Genomic DNA, 7,853 nt, shown 5'->3' on the forward strand with positions numbered 1-7,853 from the left:
TGAGTTTTCTGGGAAGACTTCAGGGGTCCCAGGAGGGGGCAGGGGAATAAACGGTAACTGGGATGAGACTTGGTATTTGTCAGCCCTGTTGCCCTTGAGCCTCAAGGTGAAGGATGCTGTCCCCAACGACTTGCTGGAGGACGGGGCTTCCGTGATCCCCCTGCTCCAGTTTTCAGGGACCAGCTTAGCAGAAGTTGAGGCCCTTGGCCCTAGGTGGACCCTCCCCACCCCTCGCTGCAACTCACCCACCCAGTAGCTCTTCCCCCAGAGCCTTCTGACAACCAGGTCACAGGGAGCCCAGGAGAGCCCCAGCCCTTTCAGTCGCCCTAGCATGGGATGAGGCACCTGTTCTTCCTGCTTTCAGCTAAGTTATCTGCAGTACAGCAGGAAATGGGGCAGAATCCCATTAGACAGAAGAGAAACTGGTTCACCAAGGTCCTGTGACTTGACCAAGATACTCAGCAGGGAAGTGGCAGCTCGGTCCAGGGCTTCTGGTTTCAAATCCCCAGGCTCCAAGGCTGTCTGTCTCCCCTGCTCCTGGGCAAGGGCGGACAGGGCCCTGTCTCCCCGCCCTACTGGGGACTTTAAGTCTCACCCTTTACTCTGAATCTCAGTTCCCTCAATTATTAGCACTCCTTCCCTGCCAGCCATGTGAGGGTTAAAGGACAAAATATTTGAACCCTTTTACAAAACAAAGCCTGCATGCTCAGGGGAGGGGCTTTTTTTTTTTGCGGTACATGGGCCTTTCACTGTTGTGGTCTCTCCCGTCCGGAGCACAGGCTCCAGACGTGCAGGCTCCGGATGTGCAGGCCCAGCGGCCACGGCTCACGCGCCCAGCCGCTCCGCGGCACGTGGGATCCTCCTAGACCGGGGCACGAACCCGTGTCCCCTGCATCGGCAGGCAGACCCCCAACCGCTGCGCCACCAGGGAAGCCCAAGGGGGAGAGCATTCTTGACAGAAGCAGAGGTGACCCTCCCCGTGGCTAAAGAGGGCATCTTGCTGGTAGGTGGGCCCAGCTCGAGTTCTGGCTTTGGGTGACCCTGGACAAGTGGCCCTGGCCCCCAACTTCTGCATCTCACCCCTGAAGACAAGGTCACCCCCTTTGCATCTTATAGTCTGCTACTGGGGTGAGAAGGCCAGATACCCATTTTCCAGGGCTCTCTCCAGGGACCTTCATGGACTCTGTACATCTTGGAATCAAAAAGTTAAAAAAAAAAAAATCACAGGAGAGGTAGAGGCACCCAGTCCAGCCCAGAAAGAGGACCTGGCAGGGCAGAGACCAAAACCCCATGCAATCCGTGGCAGCCAGAATGAACCAGGAAAGGCCTGAATTCATCAGGTGGGGGAGGGGCACGGGGCTAGTGTTGAATGAAATGGGCTGAGGGCAAAAACCCACCTACTGGGCAGAAAAGGGACCGGAAAGAGGCCAGTTTGGTGCACAGAAGTGTAAAGTGGCCAGCAAGGGTGGAAATCTCCACCGGTTCCTGGTCCCCTCCACCTGCAGGCCTCTGCATCCAGGGTGGTTGTTAATCATTACCTGAGGTCGGGCCAGTCCCCAGTACCCCCTGGAGTCCAGCAGCTCCAGATACGTGCCCTTTGAAGTGTGCTCTAGGATAAAAATGGTACCCTGAGGCTGTCTGGCCCTTACCAAAGATGGATTGCCCACGCTTACCAAGCCAGGCGGGCCCTCCTGGAAGGGCTTCAGGCGGGATTGACAGGGGGAGTCCCGAGGCACCGCCAGCTGCTGGAAGCTGGGGTTATCCAGGGATTACGGGGTCCCCCCGACAAAGGGCAGGGCTCAAATAAAGTCAAACGGTCTGAAAAGCTTCTGCACCCCAGCAGCTGCCTCCCTGACGTGACCAAAGCTAAAGCAGGGAATCTGCACGAGGCCCTTTGAGCTGGTGAAGCAAGTCCTCGGCACTGACTGGACACCCTTCGCTGACAGGCGATTCACTCTTAGCAAGCCCGGGGGCCTCAGGGGCCCTGCAGCCCATATCCCAGCAGAGTCAACAAAACAGGCGTGAAATGTACTTGGCTGTGCAGCCAGCCTGAGCACCGGTTACCTGAGCTGCTTCCACATCTATTCCCATCCCAGGAAGGACTCAAGAATAGGTTTTAAAATGTTTCTTCTTGTGAAGTCAACATCCTAATAACGTGGCTAAGCTGGTGCAGCTGGTGGCTCGGAGGCACCCACCTGGCCTCTGGGCTGCAAAGGCCACTGGCCCGACCACCCCAAGGCCAAGAGGCGGCAGTTCGAATGTCACATGTTGGAGAAGTCCCATCTTGACCACACTTTCTGGTAGAACTCAGTGCCCTCGCAGGGGGGCCTAAAATTTTGCAGGCAGGCCCCAGGGGTACGTGACGCTGTCAGTCCGGCTGATGCTGTTGATGTGGAGGCCGCTGATGGCGTTCAGGAAGAAGAGGAAGGAGGCCGTGTATTCGCTCCAGAACGTCAGGCTGAGGCCCATGAGCGTGACCTCGTTCCTAAGGAGAGTCAGGAAGCTCAGGAGGCCCCCGAAGGAGAGGATGGACGCGAGGAGGAAGAGGGCGGAGCCCACGGCCCACTTGTGCCACGAGTGGGCGTCCTCGGACACCTGGGACACCATGAGGAGCTCCAGGCCAAAGATGGCGACCACCACGGCCAAGGTGGCCACGCTGCGGGCCACAGCCATGCCCGAGGCTAGCCCGGGCACGTGGGCCTGCCTCAGGTCTCGGAGGCAGTGCAGCTCAGCCTGGTTGGAGGTGGTGCAGAAGTGCCACAGCCCGAAGAGACGGTCGTCGACCAGGAGCCAGTGGCCATCGCAGATGGAGAGGGAGGAGAGGACCACGGCCAGGGAGGCACACAAGATGATGAGGGCCCGGATGGAGGGTTCAAAGAAGGGCCGGCGGGGCCTCCTTTGGGCCAGCAGCTTCTGGGCCTGGAAGACAGCACGGGGCAGCATGAGGGAGGGCCCCCGCCACAGCCCACCAGCCTCCTCAGGGAAGACCCAGAGCACACCTTGTAGCTTCCGACAGCCACGGTTTCTGCTTCGGTCTCCCAGGATGCCCGGGAAGCCCACCTTAGTCACAGCACAGACCCACCTCCTGGTGGGGCGGGGGGGACCCTCCTCCCATCCTACCTGTTCCGCATCCGTCCTCCATTCGAGACCTATAAGCATTGCCTGTGGATCTAGTTATTCACTGGGCAAAGAGTTCCCTGACCTTTCTTTAATGATCTTTATAATGCGTAAGAAACCCAATTGTATTGACAGGCAAATCTTGGTCCATTCTGAAGTCAGCAAACCTGTCTGGCTTGGCAGATGTGACCTTGAGCTAGCAGCCAGCCTTGGTTTCTTTGTATGCAAAACAAGAATACTGCACTAGACATTATTAGCACACCAGTGAAGGTTACACAGCTCCCTCTTCTGGCCCCTGGTCTTCCCCAGCTTCATTCTAATCTGCACCCAGCTTTTTCTGCACTTTTCTTCAGTGCGCAGTGATGTTTGCACTTTGCCCTTCAGTCTGGCTCAGCCTGTACTCCGCCCAGGACATGGCACCGCTGTCTGTTCTAGAAGCTTCTGGGCGGGGGAGTCCCCGAGGCTCCCCTTCAGCCTATGGTTTCGGCCCCACAAAAGTACACCCAATCCTCTCTCCTGACAAGCTGGGCCAAGCGTCCAGTGAGGTGTCCCTTCTCACAGCCCCGGGACACCCCCAAGCCACCGTCCCCAACCCCCAACCCGGAAGCAAAAGGAATGCTTCAAAGGGTAAAACTCCTTAGACGGCCCACAAGCCCTCCCAGGGCATCCTCCCGGCCACCTCGCATGCCTAGGACAAGCCTAGAACTTCCCTCCTCACACCTACTGGTCCCTCCACCTGAGAGGCTCTTCTCCCGGCTGCCCCCCTTTCTCCATTCTTCATGTCTCAGCTGAAACATCGCCTCCTGGGAGAGGTCTGTCCTGCCCACTCAACCCAGAACGGACCCCTCCGGTCACTCTCCGTCAGGAACCGTTCTGACAAGTTTTCCATTCCTGTCTGATTCATAGTGGGAGGGCAGGACCGTGTCCCCAGCACCCGGTGCCAGTGCCGTGCTCAAGAGCCACGAGGCCGAGTTTGCAGCCGCTGTCACTTCCATCTGAAGCTCCCTTTAAACCATCTCCTGCCCAGTCATAACTTACGCCCTTTACAGTGTGTGTGGAAGCAGCCCAGGTCACGCCCCAGTTTGGGAGGTAAGCAAAGCACACAGCTCATGCGTGACGGTCACTGCTGGGAAGCAAACCGAAAGGGGACTCTGGGGGTGAGCCCTATGCCACGTGCAAGTGGAGGCTTCCAGAGGCGGTCTGGGCCACCCCTCTCGGTGAGGGGCAGAAAACAGAGCCAAGCTCCCGGGAGGCCCCGGGATCCTCATGGATCCGGCTTGCTTTCAGCACGTCTGCCTAGTTAGGGTCCTGTCTCACTCTTAAACCTGAGTCTGGTGGAGTAGGTGCTCCATGGCGGGCGGGTGGGGGGGCGACGGGGCGGGGTATGTAAAAAGGGAAACTGTCACACACAGGTCAGGGGACCAGCCCAAGAGCATTCACCGAGATCACAGTAAAGCCTGGCACAGCTGCCCGACAACTGTATCATGTGTAGTGGGGGGGGGGGATGCACACAGCCGGTGAGTACCCACTGGGGCCTTCGTGGGAGGGGCTCAGTACGTGGTGAGAAGGGCTGGAGTGGCCAGAGGGACGCCCAAGGGCTCGGGACCCGACTCAGACCAGAGGCAAAGGCAGTCGGGGGCGCTGTAAAGAACACTCAGGCGGGGAGTCTGGGCTCTGGTTCTCAAACCGCATCCCCTTGTCTCCTTGAGGCCTCCAGGTGCTAAAGCAGGGGGCAGGGGGTCAGCACCCGGCCCCTCACTTCAACCACAACAGGTCCCTCTTACCTGCTGGAGCCACTGGGAATCTAAGAGTCTGTACTGGATTTCATTAGGAAAGAACGGCTCTACTAAGAAACAAACCAAGGGAACTTTGAAATCTCTGTGACTACAAACCATAAAGGTGTTTGTCTTTGCGAGGTTTCTTAACCTCCTTGACCCTTATTTTCTCATCTACCGTTCCGTAGTTACATTTTGTAGCAGGAGTTAGTGATCCCTGCAGGAAAGAGTAGCCATGAAGGCACCCGGAGGTTATAACTCCCTACAGGTTGATAAATTTCTAGGATGGGAAAACCCCAGACGCAGGCAACAAGTCACAAGAATGCAGCACCCAGAGGCCTTTTGACCTCAGACATCACGCTGTCTGGAGAAACAGCACATGCCATCCTACCCTCAGCCCCACCTGTCCTGCACACACAGTGAACTTTAATCTCCAGGCCCTCAGACATCACACTGGGATCAGGAAAAGACAGCTGACATCAGGTCATTTTCCCCCTCCCACCCCAAAGGAGGGCATCATTCAAACTCTGACACCAGTAAAACTCCCAAGGATTAAGTGAGATCATGTATATAAAGGTGCCCAGCACAGAAGCAGTTCCTGATTAATATTCGTAACAGTAATAAGGTAACTCGGGAGTCCTCCTTCCTCACCACTGCCCCACACCCGGGCTGCCAGCACCTCTGTGAACTTCCAGTGATCCAGGGCCTGAAATCCTCTCCCGGAGGGCAGCTGGGCAGCAGCGTGGTCAGTGGAAGGTCCGTGGACCGGAGGGTATGAGGGCAGTCTAGCCCTGCCCCTGACCCACCAGCCTCTAGCTCTGTGACCTTGGGCAAATCACTTAAATCTCTTAGGGCCTGGACCATCTCCACTGAAAAAAAAAAAAAAAAAAAGAAAAATGGAAGCATTTCCCTTTTTCATCCAGAGCCCCGAATGATTAGTAGTGACCTGTAGAACAGTGTCACTTGGCACTCCTGGGCCACTGAGGCCAATGCCAAGGTCTCGTCTTCCTCTGGAACCCAGCACCCCATCTGATCCCGTCAACCCCTAAGCAGTGGACACTTTGGGCTGCTCACTACTTTTCTCCACATCAAGCCCCCGCCCCGCGCCCCTGCGCTTGCCCCCCCGCCCCCCCTTCCCAGTGCCCACTCAGCCCAGGCCCAGGTCAGACCCACCCCCTCTTCAGCTGGAAATCTCCTCTACAGTCTCCTAAAGAGTAAGCCCGCTCCGCCTGCGTGACCGCAGGGCACCGGGAGCCAGCACGCTTGCCTTTTAGCTCTTTGGCCTCCGGCGAGCTATTTACCCCCTGAAGATAACAGTACCTGCTTCCTGGCCCCCCGGGGGGAGCCGAAAGGAGACCTAAGCACCCCAACCGCTTAGAACAGTCCCAGGCAGGCGGTTAAGTGCTCCTAAGCATCAGCCCCGCCCCCCTTCTTTCACTGAAAGGTCAAGTCTGTTTACCTGGCTGCTCTCCTGCCCTCCCCACCCCCGTTAATCCTGCCGCAGTTTCTTCACCTCTTAATCTAGCACTCGCTTCCCCAAATCGCTCCTAAATCCCGGTGTGCACGTCTCCCCCCCGCAGGGCCGTCGGCTCCCGAAGGCGGGACCGCACCAGCTCCCACCCTCCTCACTGCCGGTCCCGGAGGCGGCTCGGCCGGGACTCCAGATTATGCCCAGAACGAGAGGAACGCGCTGCATCCGGCTCTAGGGTTGCGGTGTCCCGGCCACAAGGGGCTTGGGGCGCGGCCTGTGGGTGGAGTTTCTCCTGTTCGGGCCCAGAAGTCTGGTTCGACTGGATTCTATCGCTGAGCCGGCCGCCACGGGCGGGTTACTGCACCTGAGCCTCGGTCACCGCATCTACAAAGTGGGCGCAGCGGGATCAGCCCCGGAATCTGCGCTGCGGGGCGCCGAGCACTTGCAGGCAGAGGCTGCGGGCCGCTCTCACCGTCCCGACCGTCCAGTCGGGAGGTAAGGAGGCGGGACGCGTCCGCTAGGGAAGCTCGGCGCAGGGCAGCGGAGAGCCGCACGCCCGGGGGGTGGGGGTGCGGATGGACCCCTCGCATCATTCTAAGGAGAAACGCCATCTCTGCGAGGCGGGCCCCTCCCCTCTCTACAGCCTGTCCTGAGGTTTCCGCGTGCCCCAGCGAGTCCACCCCCTTGCCCGCCCCCCAAAATCAGTTTTGGGAGGGGAGATGGTCTTGCTGCCCCCGCCCAGGAAAGTTCTGGCTTCCGCAGAGATTCTTCCTCGTGTGACAAGGCGAGGCTCATTTTTACGAGTGGATTCCGTTCATCCTCCGCTCCAGATGCGCCCCCTTTTAACAGGAGGGACCCCTCTGGTGCACCTAAGGGATGAACACTGCGGACCCCAAAGAGAAGCACAACACTCCTCCCTAGCCGTTTGGGAGCCTCGGTGCCGCAGGACCTCGAGGAGACCGCGCCCTGGGCGACTTCCCCCCCCGGACCCCGGCCGGGCCCCTCCACACCCCCCCACCGGGCTCTCGCCCACCCGCACGCCGAGGGCTGTCATCCCGCGCCTGGGCTCGGCCGCGCGCTCCCGCCTGCTTCTCTCGGGGTTCCCGAGCGCTGCTGCGCCGGGGCCGCGGCTCCCGACTCCAGACCTCTTCCCGGGGGCGGGGCGGGCCGGAGGGAGGGGCGGGCGGAACTGCTGCCCCCGGGCGCCTGGTCGGGCCGGCCCGCCGGCCCGCCCGCCGGCCCGCCCCCCTCCCCGCCCGCCGGCCCGCCCCCCTCCCCGCCGGCCCGCCGGCCCGCCCGCCGGCCCGCCGCGGCTCGGTTTGCGCTGAGTCAGCGTGGCCGCCGGAGGGACCCCCGGGCAGGGGCGGGGGCCAGGACCCGGCCCGAAGGGGAGGCCCGGGCCCTGGGGGAGGGCTGACCCGGCCGACTTGCAGGCCCGGAGCCGCTCCCCAGCCTCGGGGCACGGCTGTGCCCGCGGCGCCGATTCCTCG

At 60.1% G+C, this 7,853-nt stretch overlaps 1 pseudogene; it reads right to left on the reverse strand.

The window, feature by feature from the left end:
• Window positions 1-2,182: 2,182 nt before the first annotated feature.
• Window positions 2,183-4,422, reverse strand: LOC149743779 (voltage-dependent calcium channel gamma-like subunit pseudogene; annotated as a pseudogene).
• Between the last annotated feature and the right edge of the window lie 3,431 nt (window positions 4,423-7,853).

Source organism: Delphinapterus leucas, unplaced genomic scaffold, assembly GCF_059928025.1.
Source record: "Delphinapterus leucas isolate spDelLeu-1000000601 "Yukka" unplaced genomic scaffold, BTC_Dleu_Yukka2 spDelLeu_asBTCV2_sq80, whole genome shotgun sequence".
In the NCBI taxonomy this organism is placed as follows: domain Eukaryota; kingdom Metazoa; phylum Chordata; class Mammalia; order Artiodactyla; family Monodontidae; genus Delphinapterus; species Delphinapterus leucas.